Source organism: Nannospalax galili, unplaced genomic scaffold (genome assembly GCF_000622305.1).
Source record: "Nannospalax galili isolate Female #2095 unplaced genomic scaffold, S.galili_v1.0 scaffold218, whole genome shotgun sequence".
NCBI classification, from domain to species: Eukaryota; Metazoa; Chordata; class Mammalia; order Rodentia; family Spalacidae; genus Nannospalax; species Nannospalax galili.
The window spans coordinates 1,967,533-1,986,708 of record NW_008343207.1 but is presented as its reverse complement, the minus strand read 5'-3'; the positions used below and the strand labels follow the sequence as shown (position 1 = coordinate 1,986,708).

Below are 19,176 nucleotides of genomic sequence, written 5' to 3'. Positions count from 1 at the left end.
ATTAAATATTAAAAAAAGAGAATTCCCACACATAGCATGCACAAGTGCAGGCGCACACACACACACAATGAAACAAAAGAAAAAAAAGATGCAAGGGGAGCCATTCAAGTGATGACAATACTACCTAGGAAGGACTCCTGGCCACCATCAGCAGCTAGGCAGAGGGCCTGGGGCAGATTCTCCCTTAAAGCCTCAAGAAGGAGCCAGCCCAACCTTCTTGGACATCTTACTGTTTGAGAATGAACTCTGGGTGTTAGAAATGACCTTATTTTTGGTTTTCATGCCCTGAGACTCTAACAGAAAGGCACATGAGAGATCAGTCCCTATAGCCCACCCTTCAGGGGTTCCAAGAGGCAGGAGAGTCTGGTTCTATGTGGTGACCCTTCTCCTACCATGGTCAATGGTACTCACCCTGCTGCCAACCTTGCCTTCCCTGTACTTCAGGTCCTGATGGGAAAAGCAATCCCAGTCAATTGTGACCATTTGATATAAGGACTGGTGGCCTGAACCAGGCCAGGGGAGGAATTTATATACTGTGACACTCTGGGAGGCTCAGACTCTATACTAGGTACTCTCAACATTTTCTCTTTAAGCCTCAGGCCCAGCCAGAAGTAGGAAATGACACAAAGCTTCCAAGAGAGCACAAGACCCACTCAAGGTCCCCCAGCAAGGTCCCCAAGGGTGTGCCTCACCCACCTCCAATGCCTCAGCCAGCAGCATCCTGTGCCCCAGCAGTGCTATCTACCATCGGCTCTGTAGCTGGGGACTCAGGGACTGTGGCAGCTAGCATCTGCTCTTTGAAAAGGTATTTATCTTTCCAGTCTCTGAAAGCAAGTAAGAGCCATAAAAGGGCATGCCCAACATCAGGTGCAGAAGTGCTCCACAGAGACAGATGTTCACACATGTGAGAGGCTGTTAACTGCCAGGTACACCCTTGCAGAAGAACCCGGGGCCTTGCTGTATGGGAGGTCTCAGCCAGGCCACAGGTGTAGACATTGTCCCTATGCCTTCTTCATAAATGTACCAAGATGTACCATGCAGCCCCATGAGCCACTGGAAGTTCTAAGATTATGTGTATGCAAGCCTACAAGCCTGAGATTTCCATTTGTTTTCCTTCTTTCTTCTACCATTTAATCATTTTGTTTACACCCCAATGGCAATTCAGTGCAAGTACAAGGCTGTACAGCCACCATTGCTATTTCTAGAACATTTTCATCATCCCAAGAGAAGTTCTGTACAACCTGAACAAAAGCTGTCTCTCCCTTCCACTATTCTACTTTCTTTTTTCCTTTGGTCTTTTTTAGACAGGGTCTCCCTGTAGGTCCAGCTGGCCTGGAACTTGCTATGTAGACCAGGCTGGGATTAAAGGCGTGTGCCACCATGCCTGGCCCATTCCCTTTTACAGGCTGAATGCTCCAACTTATTCTAAGGACATGAAGATCTGAAGAGATGAAGTAACCCTGCCCAAGATCACACAGCTCCACGCAAATGGGGTCCCCACTCTCCTAGTCCAATCAGTTCATGGGACAGCTGTGGGCACTGTCCATACACAGGGCCACATCCCAGAGAGCTCAGCAGTAGCGGAAGCAGGACCAGTATTTGCCTGCTACCATCACTTTGTCCCTGTCTCTATGGCTACCTCTGTCTTCTCTCTTTCTCTTGCTTAAACACACACACACACATACACACACACACACACACACACACACACAAAGCACATGCACATCTTGACTAAGGTCCTGACTGAGAAGTCTCAGGAAGGAAGAGGGCCTCCTTCTTTCCTTATTGCCAAAGGAAGTATGCAGCCTTGTGGACCACTAGCCTGGTATCTCCATAGTGACTGAGTGACACAGGCAGTGGGGCTAAAAATAGAATCACTACCTGCTGAAAGTCCCATCTGTCCAGATTCAGCTGTGTAGGATTCCAAAAAGCTTTGGGACAAGGTCTCAAAAGCAAGAGACCCTTAATCCATTAGAAGAGCAACAGCACACTCAGGACTGTGCCTGCTTGACACCCAAGAGAGTTCAACAGCTCAGACAAGGTCCTGGGCTAATGGGGTCTGTGTAGGTGGCCCTGGAAGGCCTCCAGGCACCTATATTCTTTTTTTTTTTTAATTTTTAAAAATGATTTATTTAATAACAACATACTTAGACAAAGCATATCATTACAACACAATTGACATATTCAATAACGTTTTCCTGAGGTAGGATGCATCTCTTTCAAATTTGGCTGTAAATTTTTAGGTTTACAGTTGAATTATTACAGTTATACAATATTGTACTCAGTATAAACCCTATAAGACATAAATTAAATGATGTTTTAACCTTTAAAAAGATCTCCATTTCATTATTAAAATACACAGTTTCATATAGAAAAATTCTTTTTCAATGCAATTGACATTGGATGTTTGCACATGCATTTCTAATCTCTAAATATCTGATTATTACTAGTCACAGTTGGTTACTTTCTGAGCTTCTAGGCATCTGAGCATGAATATAAAGTCATCAAGTAGATTTCAATGGTAATGTTTTTCACATCTACTAATTATTGTTTTTTAATCATTATTTTTTTTTTCATACAGAAGAATTCATTCCAAAGCAATTGACATTGAGATGTTTTCACATGCATTTCTAATCTCTATATACATGACTATCACTGGTCACAGTCGCCCACCTTCTGAGCTCCTCGGCATCTGAGCATGAATACAAACTCGTCAGATAGACAGCCTTCCTCTCCCACTAGAGGCTCCATACTCTGCCATCCCTGTCACTGTCCACTGTGTTGTCAGCACCCTCATCCATTCCCCCTGTCTGCCCTTCTGGTAAATCTAGTCAGCCAGAGGTCCCTGTTCCAGGAGGGTCAGCTGTTCCTCATCTACGGCAATCCATTGTCAGTATTCCTTTGGATAGGATTGGGGTCTGCTGTTCATTTTTCCAGTAGTATGTTGGGTTACTGTCTGGAAGAGCCTTTATCTATCCTAGCCAACAACTCGACTGAAGGTATCACCTGTCTGGCTTTGTTGTTTGTCGAGCACCTATATTCTTATACATGCAAACTCCCCTTCTATCAGGTCAGCAGAGGCACTCTTCTTGGCCTTGACAGTGAGAAGCCTTCCTTCCCTGGCTGTACCTATTTAACAGTTCACACAATGCTTAGATCCCATGAAGGAAGCCCAGGGGGGTACTTAGTAGGTATCCCCAGATCTATTCAAGCCTAAAATGGGTTCATAGAATGGTAAACTGTCAAAAGCAGTAGGTTAACACAGAGCTCAGAGCCAGATGGCCTGTATCTGAGTTCAGGAGACATGGGACCTTGAGGACACTGTCTTTCCCTCTGGGCCTCAGCTTTCTCTTCTAGACAGTGTGTTGACTTCAGAGGGTGGCTGTGCAGTGAAGTGAGGACATGCATAGAGCAAATGTCATAAAAAGCAGGAGGTACAGCCCTAATAGGGCTGAAACTCAGTGATTAAGCTGTGTGGCAGGTATATGTTGGTGGGCTAGCCTGGGAACCTAACCCTGTGAATGGACATTTCCATGAGAATCAGCTATTTGTGTGTCAGCTGAAAAATCCCACACCAGTCAGCTGAAAACTCACACACACCAAGCTCAGCTTGGTCGAGAAGACCACAGACAGAGGTCATACAGAGATGCTCAGGATGAGCACCTTCCTAGTGGCAGGACACACCTGCGAACCAACAGCTTCTGGTGTCATTAAAAAACAAACAGGAGGCCGGGTGTGGCGGCTACAGGGAGACCCTGTCTCAAAAAGACCAAAAACAACAACAACAAAAAAAAAAAACCAGGGCTGGGGATGAAGCTTGAGGCCCTGGGTTCCATCCTTAGCTCTGTAGAAAAAAAAAAGTCTTAAAAAGTTTTTTTTTTTTTTAAAGTAAATATGGGTCATAACTGGGGAACATTATCTTTCATTTTACATATTCTACAACTACTTTTTTTAATGATTGAAGAAATCTTTTTTTTTTTTTTTTGATCTTTTTGAGACAGGGTCTCCCTATAGCCCCAGCTGTCCTGGAACTCACTATGTAGACCAGGCTGGCCTTGAACTCACAGAGATCCACCTGCCTCTGCCTCCCGAGTGCTGAGATTAAAGGTGTGCACCACCATGCCCAGCAGAATCATTTTTTTAATGATTGAAGAAATGTATCAGAGGCTGGAGAGGTGGCTCAGTAGTTATGAGCACTTGCTGCTCTTGCAAAGGTCCCAAGTTCAATTCCCAGCACCCACATGGGGCAGCTCACAACTACCTGTAACTCTACCTTCAGGGGATTTGACACCCCCTTCTGGCCTTCATGGGCACTGCAAACCCCCTCTCATACACACATATACACATAATTAAAAATAAAAATAAAATCTTATTTAAAAAATTTATTGTGGTAAGAATACTTCACGTGAGACCAATTCTTTCAGATTTCTACATGTGTGATACATTACAGCCTTCTGGTTCCATGGTGCACAGCTGATCTCTAGGGCATATTCTTCCTGCCTCACTGAAACTTTCTGCCTGTTAATGAACACCTCTCCATTCCCCTTCCCTCAGCCCTGGCACCTATCTTTCTACTCTGATTCTCTCAACTTGCCTACTCTAAGTACCTTGCCTAAGCATAACCATGCAGTACTATCTTTCTGTGACTCACCTGTTTCACATAACATAATGACCTCAAGATTCTATGAACATATTTTTCTTTATCTATTAACAGACATTTAAAACTGTGTGACTTTTAAATTTCTTTTGTTAATCTGACAAACATATATTACTTAGAAAAAATTTTAAGATTTATTTTATTTTTAACTATGTGTATATATCTGTGGGTATGTGCACATGAGTGCAGGTGCCCAAAGAGGCCAGAAGTGTCTAATTTTCCTGAAGCTGGAGTTACAGGCTGTTGCAAACTGCCTGAAGTAGGTACTATGAGCCAAACTCAGGTCTTCCGCAAGAGCAGCAAGTACTCTTAACTGCTGAGCCATCCCTCCAGCTCTGAAAAAAAAAATTTAATATGTTTTTAAAACTAGGAAAAAAATAAACAGAAATTTAACCTGGGACTAGAAAAAGAGGTAGCTTGCTTCTCTCTCTTGAATGCCTCCACCCTCAGCATCAACCTCTACCTCAATCTAATTGATCTTGGGCAGAGTCAACCTTTTCCCCCAATCTTCTCTGCAATCTCTAACATGGTTTATAACTTAAGATTCTTAGCATAGATTATTAACTATGTTGTGACTAATTTATAAGCAACCTTAAAATTCTCAAGTAAAACTTAGTAAATGTAACTCATCATTCTTCCTGGTCTGAGTTAATCATTAAGCAACCTTAATCATGAATGGGAATGCAATGTTGCTTCCTAGGCACATCACAATAGATGCACTGGCCCACTGATAATGGACTTCCCAAGTCACTTGCTCCTCAAGCACATAGAAAGTTAATTAGCATAATGAAGGCAAGTTTTACTTTGTGAATTTCAGACTGACTTTCTGCCCTAACTCTGGGAGGCTGGAATGTCAACCTCCTGGCAATATTTCCTGGAGTACCAAGGGAGGGTGACCCAGGGGGCATGTGTTCCCATCTTCCCTATTATTATCTACTGGGAGTCAGTGAACACTCAGAAGAACCAAGACATCTGCTTGTCTCCTCCTGGACCTTGCTTCAGAATCTCAGCTAGGGAGGGAAACTTTGGGAGATACAAGGCACAGTTGAGCCCCTTCAGAAGGCCCTGATGGGCAGACTGGGACCTACCAACACCCAACAAGAGTGATCATGCTATGTGCACATTCCTGAAAATTCACAAAGCTGCCCTCCCATCCCATCTCCTACCCTGCATCCTTAGAAGGCTATCTCTACTTTTGATAGGTGGATACAGAAGCCAAGGTACAGGAAGGTGTGATCATCAAAGGTCACTCACCTCAGGCCCTAAGCCTCCTGGCCCAGGTATTATTCTCAACCAAAAGCTAAACCATAGTCAAGATTGACCCAAAAACACCCAAATAAAATGTAGTTTATCTACACAATGGGCTTTTCACCACTGAAAAAGAAGGAAATTCTGATACACACTACAATGTGGATGACCTCTGAGGCCATGACACCAAGTGAAAGAAGCCAGTCTAAAAATGTGGGATGATGTCACCTATATGATGTCCCTGTAGTAATCAAATTCACAGAAGCAGAAAGAAGAAAAATGGTTGCCAGGGGTGAAAGGGGATAGGGAGCTGTTTAATTGAGGCAGAGTTTCAGCATGGAAAGATGAAAGAGTTCTATAGCTGGATGGTAGTGATAACTGTACAGTCATGAATGTACTTAAAGCCTTTAAATTGTACTCTGAAAATGGTCAAACTGATGGATTTTATACTGTATTTTATCACGCGCAAGAAGAATGAAGTATTGATACAGGCTACAACATGGTGGGCACTGAAAACACAGTGATGAGTGACAAAGAAGCCAGGCACAAAAGATCACATAGTATATGATTCTGTTTTCAGGTATGTCCAGAATAAGTGTCTATGGAAAATAAAAATGAGTCCACTCATTGTGTCAGGGGGCTGGAAGGAGATAAAGAGTGACTTACCAATGGGTACAGTTACCCTTTGGAAGAACAGAAGTGTTCTGGAGTGAGGAAGAGGGTGGCTGCACACCACTGTGAGTGTACTAACAGCCACTGAGTTATATACTCAAAGGTGCTTAATTTTTTGTGCTGTGAACTTCACCATGTTTTATGATGCGACTTTTCCTAAGGAGATGTAAAGAAATGTCTATTCCTCACATAGAGAGTACACCAACAGACCAAAGAAAGGATTCCAACCAAGTCTAGTTTGATGAACAAGTAACAAGTGAGTTTATTAGAGCTCTTTACAGAGCATAGATGACTCAAAGACAGTTATACCACCAGAAGTCCCTGGGGCAACTATACCAGGGAAGAGTCACACCTGCAGCATGGACAATTCACAAAAAGATGTACCACTAAGAGTTCCACCAGAGTTGGGTGTGGTGGTACATGCCTTTAATCCCAGCACTTCATGGGTTGGGCAGAGGCAGGCATATCTCTGTGAGCTTGAGGCCAGCCTGGTCTACATAGCGAGTTCCAGGTCAGCTGGGGCTACAAAAAAAAAAGAAGAAAAAGAGAGTCCTACCAGGCAGCAATGGCAGCTATACCACCGGAACATCCCACAAGTCAATCTTCCACCTCTATGTAAGGGGGGAGCTTGTATTTCCTGAAGGCTTGTGAGCACCATGAGTAGCAAAAGCACCTGTGGGCTTCCCTCCTCCCCACTTCCCACATAAGGGAATATTAGTAGGCCCCCCATCCTGTAAAGATCTGTATCAGGGATGTATGATCAAGCAGTGATCAAGTCCAACCCAGAGACAATAGCTACACAACACCGTTCAATAAAAGAGAAATCACCCCTTCCCCCAAATACACTACCACACTCCTGCTGTGCTGAAGGCCTCCCCTGCTGCCTCTCTTCTCTGCTTTCTTCCCAACCCCTTCAGTGAGTTCTACACATCTCTGCCCCTTATGTTAGAAACTACAATACCTTCTCTGTGTCCAAGGCCTGAACACAGCTAGAGGGTGGGATTCTGGGTTATTAGTGCTCAACCAAGATAGCAAGAAAAAGGGAGAAAGTTTCAAATCTACCACCTGGGAGAACAGGTTGGTCCAGTCCTGGAACCCCATTGTGGATTTACAGGGGTCCTCAGGGACTCTTTTTCTCTGGGTTTAACTAATTACTCCAATCCCCTCCAGACATATCTCCCAAGTTTTCCTTCATTCAAAGATTTACCTAAACCCCTTCTACAAGTTTAGAACCAGGCCAGGCATTCTGAGAACTCTAAGAGCAGTAACTCAGCCTGTCCTGTCTGATTGGGACACCTTAGACCCTAGGAGCTAAACCAAGGGGTCAGCAATGCAGGTGTGATTTCAGATGGTCTGATAAGCCCTAATAGGGTTATCTACACTCCAAGCATCTTCTGAACATGCTGCCTAGGCCTCCAGGAAAACAGACCCAACTACTCCTACTGAGGGGGCCTGAGTCCAAGATTCTCAAACTGGGGCTACCATATCACTTCCTGATCCAGCAACAGACTTTAGAACCCCTTCTCCCAGTTGCCACAAGAAGCCAGGTCCTGCCTCCTCCTCTTTCCCTGGCTGGCTTCCCATTGCCCTCTTCGCAAGACCAGCTCTAGGTCCCGTGCTTTCTCTAATGAGGCAGAAAACAGGAACACTAAACAAGTACAGGAAGAAAGAGATGACGGGCACAGAGGACCCTGGCTCCAGGTGAGTGTGGCTTCCCTGCTGAATAAGCCCCACTCCACTCAGAACTGTGGTCTTTTACAAAGTTCCCTCCTCACCACCACCCCCAGCAGAAAGGAAGCCTTATGCAAGGATCCCCTGGCCAGCAGTGATCCATGCCCTCAAAGCTGGTTTTCCTTCCGAGTAGAAAAAGATACCAACACCCAGATAATTCACCTCACCTTCCAAGTCTTCTAGGACCTCACCCAGGGCCACCCCACACCTGGCCTGTGACCTCTGGCCTCCAGTAGTGTCTTGCTGGAGGACTGTACAACAGGATCAGGATTTGGCCTCAAAACTCCATAAATAGATGGGATCCCAGAGCATGTGATCCTATCTCAAGGAATCTGCTCTTAGTCCATGGAGCCCTTTGGCCTTTTTTTGGAAAGTAAAAGCTAAAGAAAAACCAGAAGAGGAATTCTGGGTTTTTTTCCTCTGAAAAACAGAAAAGAAAAACAAAGCACACAAACTCAAATTGCAAAGTTCTTTGTATTACGTTTAGATAAAACTAGATCAGGAAATACTATGGATTCAAAACAACAGCAAAAGCAGCATAATCCACAGTTTGGTTGCATATAACAGCAACCCAACACAAACACGAGCACATGAGGAACCAGGGGACATTATTAGGCCTAGTCTGGGGCAGCAGCTAACTGTGTTAGGGCTAAAATTGTGACCTCTGTACATCACAGTGTCCCCACTTGAGAAACACAACAGGTAAAGCCCAGGTAACCAGATCACAACCTCTCAGAGCCCTCAGTTTCTTCAAACACCCAGTAGCATCTATGAGTCAAGCACAGAACCAGGATCTGAAGCACCTGTACCAAAGAATATCACACAAAGTCAGGCGAGTGGCAAAGACCTGTCAGTTGGGGCTGGAGAGATGGTTCAGCAGTTAAGAGCAGTTGCTGCTCTTGTAGAGGACCCTGGTTCAGTTCCCAGCACCTACATGGCAGCTAGGAACTGTCTGTAACTCCAGTTCCAGAGGAATCTGACATCCTCTTCTGGCCTCCATAGGCATTGCACACACATAGTGCACTTACATATATGCAGGCAAAACACTCATATACACAATAGAAATATAACTTAAAAAAGAATAATTAAGGGGCTGGAGAGATGGCTCAGCAGTTAAGAGCACTGACTGCTCTTGCAGAGGACCTTCTTCTGACCTCTATGGCATTGCACTACACGGGTGCACTCACATACATACAGACAATACACTCATATACACATAAAATAAAAATAATAAATAAAATAAAATAATTTAAAAAAAGAATAATTAAAAGGGGCCCTTCAGCTCTGCCTCCCAGGTGGGCATAAGGCACTAAATCAGCACCAAGTTACTGTGCCAGGCACTGATGACCCCAAGACAAATAAGCTGCAGCTCCTTACATCTTATACAGCAGTGAGGCCAGGCTGGGGCCCCTGTTGTTTGGAGGTTCCCAAGAAAAGGAAGAATAGCCTCCTATAGCAGGAACCTCTGTAGCAGAGAATCCACAATCCAGTGTCACCTGGCAAGGTATGGTCAGGATGTCACCAGCATGTACTCAAGTAGCATGACTGCCCCAGGCCACCAGCATAGTCTCAAGTGAAATGGACATCCCAGATTTTATGAGTTCACCTCTAGTTTTGTGACCATGTCCTTAAGAGTTAATATAGCTCCACTGTCAGTGTCCCGAGCATAGCCCTGTGATCCTAGGGTTTCAAGGAAAGGGAAAGTTATTGCTCTTTGTGGAAAGGTCAAACTCTTGGACGTGTTTGTTTTTTGTTTTTTTTTCCCAGTGTTCCTTCTGGTTCTCCTATTTATTTGATTCTAAATTCCTTCTTTCCCCTGGCCTCCCACTGGAAAGTCAGACAGAACATTCCTCAGGAAAAAGGACTTAGTGGGGAGGGACTAACCAAAGTGAAATGAAAAAAACAAGTGAAGTCAGCTATTATAACACCCTGCCTGCTTGTTACCCAAGGAGCGTAGGACAAATTGCACCAGTCAGCAGTCATTATAATGAACTCATGATGCTTCAGTGAATCACCCAAGGCTGGGAAATCAAACTAGCATTCTCTGTCACTCTATGGGATGGGATCTTGGCTGCTTGCTAAAGCAAGAATCTGTAACATACGTCCCTTGCTACCCCAGCAGCCAATGCTCAGGCTATGGTGGCGCCTGAGTATAAATTAATGAGCTGCCTTCCTCACTGCCTTAACACAAATTGTGCGCTGGACCAATTAAATAAGCCACTTCAGGACTTTGCTTCACTGTATTGGAAAACATCAAGTGTGGGGAAAAATGAAGTCTCAGGTTATTCAAGTCCAATTGATGGCTGAGCAAAAGAAAGTGCTTTCGGAACTCTGGAGGCTTATGTTATTAATGGTGTTTTAGTGTTGGGTTCTTAAGCACATCAAACAAATTTCCTTAGACTGGTAGTTACTGACTGCCACAGGGAAGGCTGTGGGCCTCCTACCACCCAGATGGTCCAACCACAATAAACGTTTGGCCTGTCAGATGCACAACACTGACAAACTAATTGAAATATGCTGCAAAGAGCAAACCCCAAATAAATGTGAAATCATTGTTTCTTTATGCAATAGGCCGCCGAATCGCCTGCACGTCTGGCTGGCCACACAGATGGAATGACCAACTCCCCCACCCCACCCCCACCCTGTCTGCTGTGCGGTTTTCAAAAGACTTAAATGCTTTTTTTCCATGTGATTACCCAAGTGAGGAAAAGTCTAATTGCAAAAAATGTTTGGTTTTTCTCCCTCTTATGAAAAAAAATGCCAGTAAAAAGTCAGCTCTTACAAAGTGCCAAGGAAAGCAATTATGGCCCTTGGGCAGAAAAGAGGAAATGTGCTCCAGTTCTCAGGAGCATTAAACATGGGCTTGACCTGTGGAAAAGACCCACTCCTCAGCCAAAGGAAGCTGTGCCCTCTCAAAACAGGAATGGCCTCTCATTTCTACCCAACACATAGAGGAGTCTCTGTCCCTATCCTAAGCTCACTTCTTAGAGGATATTCATGTCCCTTGGGCTCTCTCTAAGGATCAGGAGTTTACAGAGCCTGACCCCAATCCCAGGAGAGCAAGGATGGGAAAGACACAGTCTATGGGCAGACATGGAAGGGAAACCCTGACCACCAAAAACTACCACAGTCCCTCACCAGAAGCCACCTCTCCAAGGGAGCTACAGAGCCCTGTGGGAAAAGATTAGGAGTAACTGGAGAAATTGTGAACTTTAATAGGAATTCACAGGTGCAGTTTTGGAAATTCTGCTGTAACTCTGAGGCGCAGGGCCCAGGAAGCTCCACCTTGACCTGAAACACCTCCTTGGGAAGACCATCCTTTGGGTGAAAGCCTGTCCTCTGCAGCTTGTAGCAAGGTTCAATTCTGACGTGGGTGGATACTGGGCTACTGCCACCCCCATGTATGTAGACAGAGGGTTGGTCTCTTGTTGCTTGTGGAGAGGGGAGGTGGGCACTGTTCAGCAAAAAGCAGGCCTTCTGGAAGAAGCTACAGGAAGGAGGAGGGAAGACAGGCCTTCTTTCTCTAGCACCCATGACAACAAACAAAATCAAGAATCTGTCACCAGCCCTGTCTTCCGCTTCTACATTCATTCACTAAACATTGGTTGAATGCCAGCAAAATGCCCTGATGTGGACTGGCTACACCAAGGGGACTCACAGGATGTTCAAGATATCAGGGCCATTACTGGAGGGCATCACATTTGTGAATGCACCTATTTACTAATCTACTTGTTGGGCTAGAGAGATGGCTCAGCAGTTAGGAGTGCTTGCTGCTCTTCAGAATGACCCAAGTTCAGTTCCCAACACCCATGTCAGGCAGCTCATAACTACAAATAACTCCAGCACCAGGAGATCTGACGCCCTCTTCTGGCCTCCACAGGCACCCATACACACATGACAGACACAAATAGAAACTTAAAAATTAAAAAAAAAGAGCATCTACTTCCCCCACCCCCCAGTCAAGGCTCTTAATGTTTTTGAAGTCATTTTCAAACTTGTAAAGGCTAGCAAATATGGGTCACCTGATGTGCAGGTTCCCCACTGACGTAGAACAGTGCAACACTCTGCCTTCTGTTTCTGCTCTGAAACCATAAACAAGGGTCCTTCTGTAGTTGGTTTACTGTCACATATTTTGCATGTCTATGCTTTTGTTGATTATGTTGTTAAGTCGCCTTGAGCAGGGTGCCAAAGTGCTGTCAGATGTTCCTGAGCACAGGTTATGACATGCAGAGAAAACATGCATCAAATGAGCTTCCTTCAGGCATGTGCTGCAGTGAGTTCAGGGTTGGTGAGCTGATAATATATATTAAATAAGGTGTCTTCTAACAGAAACATATATAAAATAAGATAATACATCGATCAGTTGATGAAAATGTCATGACCATAGGCTTCTACGAAATAAACGTTTTATTTCCCCTAGAAGCAAAAGTTCAGTGTTCCCTAATTCAATGTTTGATGTGACTTTAGGTAACATAATTACTCTGAATAAAAAGACTCAACCAGTCATGCATGGTGACACACACCTTTAATACCAGCACTCAGGAGGCAGAGGCAGGTGGATCTCTGTAAAACTGAAGCTAGCTTGGTCTACATAGTGAGCTCCAGGCCAGTTGGAGATACAGGAAGACTCTGTCTCCAAACGAAACAAAACAAAACAAAACAAAAAAGACCAGAGGCTGGAGAAATGGCTCAGGGGTTAAGACCACTGGTTGTTCTTGCAGAGTAGCTGGATTTGGTTCCCAGCACTCACATGATGGCTAACAACTATCCATAACTCCAGTTCCAAGGGATCCAACCCCTTCTTCTGGTTTCCATGGGCATTACATGCATACAGTACACTTACATATACATAGGCAAAACATTCATACACAAAAAATTTTTTTGATCTTTTTTGAGACAGGGTCTCTCTGTAGCCCCAGCTAGCTGGAACTCACTATGTAAACCAGACTGGACTCAAACTCACAGAGATCCATCTGCCTCTGCCTCCTGAGTGGGATTAAAGGTATGCGCCACCACACCCAGCTTAAAATTTTTAAAAATTAAAAAACAAAAGACTCAACTGTTCATGTAACCACAATGCATGGTGGATTTTACACTTACAGTAGTGTTCACTCTGCAGGGCCACCTGCTCCCATGGCTCAGGTAGGCACATGTGTACCAACAGAAAGGGTGAGCTATCAGCTTCTGCTGAGTTCAGTCTCAGGATCTCCCTTGCTGCACCCCATTCATGATCCTTTGCTCTCTCTGATCTCAACTTCTGATCTCACAACAGGGAGAAGGGTTGGCAGGGTGAGGTCCAAGGGAAAGCTGTATGGCACATGTAGGACTTCAGCAAGGAGTGGGCACTGTGATACTGATTTATCAATGCTGTCTTTCCCCTCAAGGTTGCAATGTTACCAGATCCCTGCCTACTGGTTAATTTCCATCCTGACCTCTGGCAGGGCAATTGTGGCTATGAGTAATTTCAGTAAATGCCAGCCTGCCTTCTTCCCCCCTGCACTCTTTGTGTTCACACCTAAAGTTGAGCAGGCAACTGTCACAGTGTTTGCTAGGCTGGGCCTTATACCCACTACAACCAAAAGAAGCAATGTAAGGGCTGCTGCCGGCGCCAATTTCAAAGACATAAAGAGGACTAACTGGCAAATAGGGCCGAGGTTCCCAGGCTGGCAGAGTGGCCTTGGGCAAGTCAGTTCTTTTTTTTCAGCCTCTGCCTCCCATTCCTAACAGAGGCCCCCTGCTCAGCTCCAACACTGTCAGATGAGGTTTTCACCAGTCTCCCCCATCAGGTGCTAGAGCAATTTTCCCCTCTCTGCCCCAGAGAGAAAGCTTGCCCTAGTGGGGTCATGATGATGTCCATAGATTTTCAGACTCTAAGTTCTATATGCCTTTATAGTTGCTGTGGTTGGTCAAAATTCTATACAACCATCACTTCCTTTCTGTTTCCTGGTTTAACATGAAAGCCTCTGTGCTCACCACACCTTTCCTACCATGATGGAATGAATCCTCTGAAACTATAACCTTTCATCCCAGGGGCTAGAAAGATGGCTCAGCAGTTAAGAGCACTGACTGTTCTTGCAGAGGACCCAGGTTTGAGTCCCAGCACCCACATGTGGCTAACAACCACCCGTAACTCCAGTTCCAGGGGAATCCGATGCCTTCTTCTGACCTCCTAGGGCATTGCACGACACAGGTGCACTTACACACATGCAGGCAATATACTTATACACATAAAATTTTTTAAATTAAAAAAAAAAACCTTTAATTCCTAAAAAATAAAAAAGTTTTTTTAAACTGTACCTAGTGTTCAAACATGACTCTTCCAGGAAATCAACCCTGACTACCTTACCCAGAAAGGGCGTCTACCCCTCTGAACTCTGCCCTCCAGCATCAATTTTCTCTGTCTGTCTCTGTATCTCTGTCTCTGTCTCTCTCTGTCTCTCTGTCTCTCTCTCTCTCTCTCTCTCTCTCTCTCTCTCTCTCTCTCTCTCTCTCACACACACACACACACACACACCCTGAGTGACCTGGGGACTTACTTCTAACCACACTAGGAGTTGGCATAAGCATTAGGTGAAATGCTACTTATCTTATTCAGTTCACTTATCTATCTACTGTTTTAGAGAAACCAACTGTCATCAAGACAAAGAATATAGATAAACCAGGTGCTAAGGCTCACACCTTTAATCCCAGTACTTGATAGGTTGAGGCAAGGAGATCTTAAGTTGGAGGCCAGTCTTGGCCACCTAAGAACCTGTCAAAAACAAAAACAAAAACAAAACTGCACACCTTTAATCCCTGTACTTTAGAGGCAGAGGAAAGCCTGGTCTATATAGTAAGTTCCAGGCCAGTCAGGATTACATAATAAGACCTTGTAACAAAACCAAACCAAACCAAACCAAACCAAAACAAAACAAAACAAAACAGGTGAGGGAGATAGCTCAATTGGTTTAGTGATTGTCAGGTAAGCATAAGTACTTGCGTTCCATCCCCAGAGCCCGCATAAAAAGCCAAGCTTGGTGGTATGTGCTTGTAATCCCAGCACTGGAGAGACAAGTGGGAATGTCTAGGGCTCAGTCTAGCCTACTCCACGTATCTCAGGCCAATAAGAGACTTGTTTCAAAAAACAAGGTGGATGGCACCTGAAGAATGATACTTGAGGTTGTCCTCTGACCTCCATATGCACATGCATGCATGCATGCACCCACATGAACACACACAAAAACCAAAGAATACAGATGACAAATTGATACATGAACATACACAGGGAGAAAGACACAGTAGAGGAGAAATAAAGATGCTGATTATGAGATGAAGTAAGTATAACTGAAACATGGAATGAATATCCTATTATATGCTGAGCATCCTGGAAGCCAATGAGAAGAGGGAAATCACAATCAGCTAAAAACAAAAGGGCTGGAAAGATGGCTCAGGGATTAATAGCACTTGCTGCTCTTACAGAGGACCTGGGTTCAGTTTCCAGCACTCACATAGTAGATTTCAACCACCTGTGTCCAACTCCAGGGGCGCCAAAGCCCTCTTCTGGTATCCATGGTCACCTACACACATGGTGCACATATAGACAAGCAGGCACACACACACACACACACACACGCACATACACACACAGATAAAAATAAATAAAATATAAAAAATAAAATAGTGTGGTATAGGAGGAGTAAGGCAGAAATGAGTACAAAACCAGATAAACTCTGATCAAATAAATTGATCTCCCTGTTTCACAGCTTCTTTCTCTGGGAAAATGAAAGAAGAATACTATGTACTGTGCAGCATGTACAAACCCTGTGCACACACTGTGTGGTGCAGAATATGTAAACAATACATGTTTGCCGTTTCCATTTTTTTTTTCATTATCAAAGGAAAAAACAGCTTACTTTTCCAGGGAAGGCAAAGTTTGCATGTCCCTAAATTCTAAAAAAATTAAAAGCAGGGTCTGGAGAGATGGCTCAGCGGTTCAGCGCACTGACTGCTCTTGCAGAGGACCCGGGTTCAATTCCCAGCACCCACATGGCAGCTACGAACCATCCTTAACTCCAGTTCCAGGGGAATCCGAAGCCCTCTTCTGACCACCACGGCATTGCATGACACGGGTGCACTCACATACATGCAGGCAATGCACTCATACACATAAAATAAAGATAATAAATAAAATATTTTTAAAAAATTAAGCCGGGCGTGGTGGCATGCGCCCAGCACTTGGGAGGCAGAGGCAAACAGATCTTTGTGAGTTCAAGGCCAGCCTGGTCTACATAATGCGTTCCAGGACAGCTGGTGCTACAAGAAGACCCTGTCTCAAAAAGACCAAAAAAAGAAAAAAAATTAAAAGCATTATTATTTTACTGTAAGAAGCCTTCAGCAGAGGGGTAAGGTCTAAGATTACGGTTTTAGAGTAAATGAAATGAGGATTTATCCTGGTTCTATTCAAAAACATCCCTGGATACCCAGTAAAAGCTTAATAAACATTGATTACATGACCTACAGAGATGTGGAAAGATCACTTAGCTGCTGGGTACCTGGAGGTAGGGAGTCCTGTTAAGCAGTTTCAGGGTGGCTATGTACAAAGGGATCGATCTCTTCTGAGCAAAGCTGAGAACTGGTATGCAGGCACCTGACGGCTCTCTCAGGGTAGCCTGCCAGGCCATCACCAGCAGCCTCTCCAGCTTGTAGAAAATGGTGCCACACAGGAGCTTATCCTTGTCCTTCTAATACAACACATGGCCCCTGGGCTCTTCCCAAAACAAGGCAATGATCTTGAAGCAACAGATGCCTCCTCTGCTAATCTCTACAAATAACTGCACATCTTCCAGTATTGGTTCTTCCTGAAGACTGAGTTGGGAAGCCTCAACCGGATGGGGTGTTTAGAACATCTGCCTTGTGTTAAAACAGGCCTCTAGATAGGGATGAAGATGATGTGAGCGAGAAGGTGCTGATACAGACTATGACCAAGGAAGGCTCTTGGGGGTGGGTGTCACTCTCTCACCATCTAGTCAGTATTTTCCCAAGTGCTTACTGCATGAGAAGCATGGGGACAGAGAAATAAGATTCAACCCTGGGAAGTCACAGTCTAGCAGGGAGGCACAAAGAAGCAGAAGCGTCATTTCATGTGGTAAGTCAGATTAGGCTGACACAAAAATGGAGAAAGGGGATCAACCTCCAGCAAGGGATAGAAAAGATAGGAAAGCCCAATCCCTGTCATGAAGAAATGACAAGACACAAAGGGACCTAGAAAATCTCAAGGGAACCTAGACAGCTGGAGTTTAGAGTGTGAGAAACAACACATAAAGAGAAGACAGCTAGGATAAATAGGGCCTGGATCCCCAAGAGTCTTGTATATGCTGAAGAACTTCAGATTCCTTAAGGAACAACCAAGACCAAGAAAAGCCATGTGACTTAGTTTAGTTCACACAGCAAGTTCAGAGAAAGTTAGGCATGGAACCCCAGGTCTCTGGGTTCCTAAGTCCCATTCTCTGCTCTGGAGCTGCTCAAATATTCACAGCAAGGGAAAGGAAGTAAAAAGGGCTACCCATGCAACATTCACCACCCAGAGAACCTACAGCCAGGGCTTGGTCATCTCCACAGCAGGGAATATGCTGTCCTAGTCATTTGGCAAAGTCACTCCCTACAAGATCAGCCCTTCCAACTCATTGTGTTTCTCTGCAGTGGGAGCAGTCTGGGCATCTATACCAATCCCAGAACAGTCTCTTCACAAGAGAAAAAGAATTTGATCACAGCAGTGCAGGAACCAGACAAGACAGGATCAATCCTTGGGGATTCTGCGCCATACAGATGCTGGCTTGCACACAGGGGGCTGACTAAGGTGGGAGACCAGAGACAATCGAACTCCACCTGGGAGCTCACAATCCAGCAGTGGAGAGAAGCCAGGCACAAACTATCTATAAAATAAGGTTGACAGTGATAAGAGCCTTCACAGATATAGTGCAGTGGGGGGTTCAGAGCTAAGAGAGGGGCCCAGGGCCATTCAGAAGAAGGGGAACATTTTCTACCTGGGGAAGGGGGCTACCCTTTCAGCTTGCTGACTACCGGATGGGGCAGGAAAAATGGACAAAGAATGATGCTTAGTTATGATCTCTTTTTAAGTATCCAGATTATGGAGGCAGGTAGGCCCAAGAGTTTCAGAGATAAAGTGGAGAATAAGGGAGAAATCCGGGATTTCTGTGCAGAAATGGTAAGCCTACTTTAAACAAGGACAAAGCTAAAGGCCTTGCCTTGAGATGGCATTTATATAGCATGTACTATGTTTACTTGGAATATGCATTTTGGAAGGGGTAGGGAGATTTGTACACATTGGAAGAAGTGGGACGTTAAGTTTCCCTCTCCCCAAGCTCCGTATCAGTCTTGCCACAGGCAGGAAAGAATGAAGGGCTGGTTAAGGAGGAAGCTGCAGACCCTAAGCTGGCACCTCCCAGAACATCAGGAAAGGGAGCTGTGGGATGGAGAGGGACCACACCCCACCCTTGGGCCAGGATGCCCACCCAATCAGGCAAAGCTGAAGGGACACTGCTGGACGAAACCTAGCCCCAGGCTGTGCTCAGCACTTCCTGTCAGCCCCTTCATCCCTCTTCTCACGTCTGAGGGTCACCGGGGAAGGCCCTGCACTGCAAACACACCTGCTCCTGGAGTGTTCTGACACTTGTCACTGGGGGAGGGGTCCTCCACGAGTCAGGAATTTGGGGAATCAGCGCTGGGGGCCCGACCGGGCCAGCGAGTTACCTCAGCGATGCCCCAGGCGGCGGTCCCGCGCCCCTCGCGTGCGGCCTCCTCTTTGCCCTCAGGGTGCTTCAGGTCTGTGGCCCGTCACTGCAAGCTCCGAGGGCCTGGGAGGGCCGCCC

General features: G+C 45.1%; 1 protein-coding gene across 10 annotated transcripts in view; it reads right to left on the bottom strand.

Moving 5' to 3' along the window:
- Window positions 1-19,174, bottom strand: part of Pitpnm2 (phosphatidylinositol transfer protein membrane associated 2) — a 162,546-nt gene extending 143,372 nt beyond the window's left edge. For 9 of the 10 annotated variants that reach the window (XM_029566544.1, XM_029566542.1, XM_029566553.1 and 6 more), the window contains exon 1: window positions 19,058-19,174. The gene's annotated coding sequence lies outside the window, so the exon portion shown is untranslated. Of the gene's footprint in view, window positions 1-18,954 lie in introns of all 10 variants that reach the window. The other variant, XM_029566543.1, reaches the window with a different exon arrangement.
- Window positions 19,175-19,176: the final 2 nt, after the last annotated feature.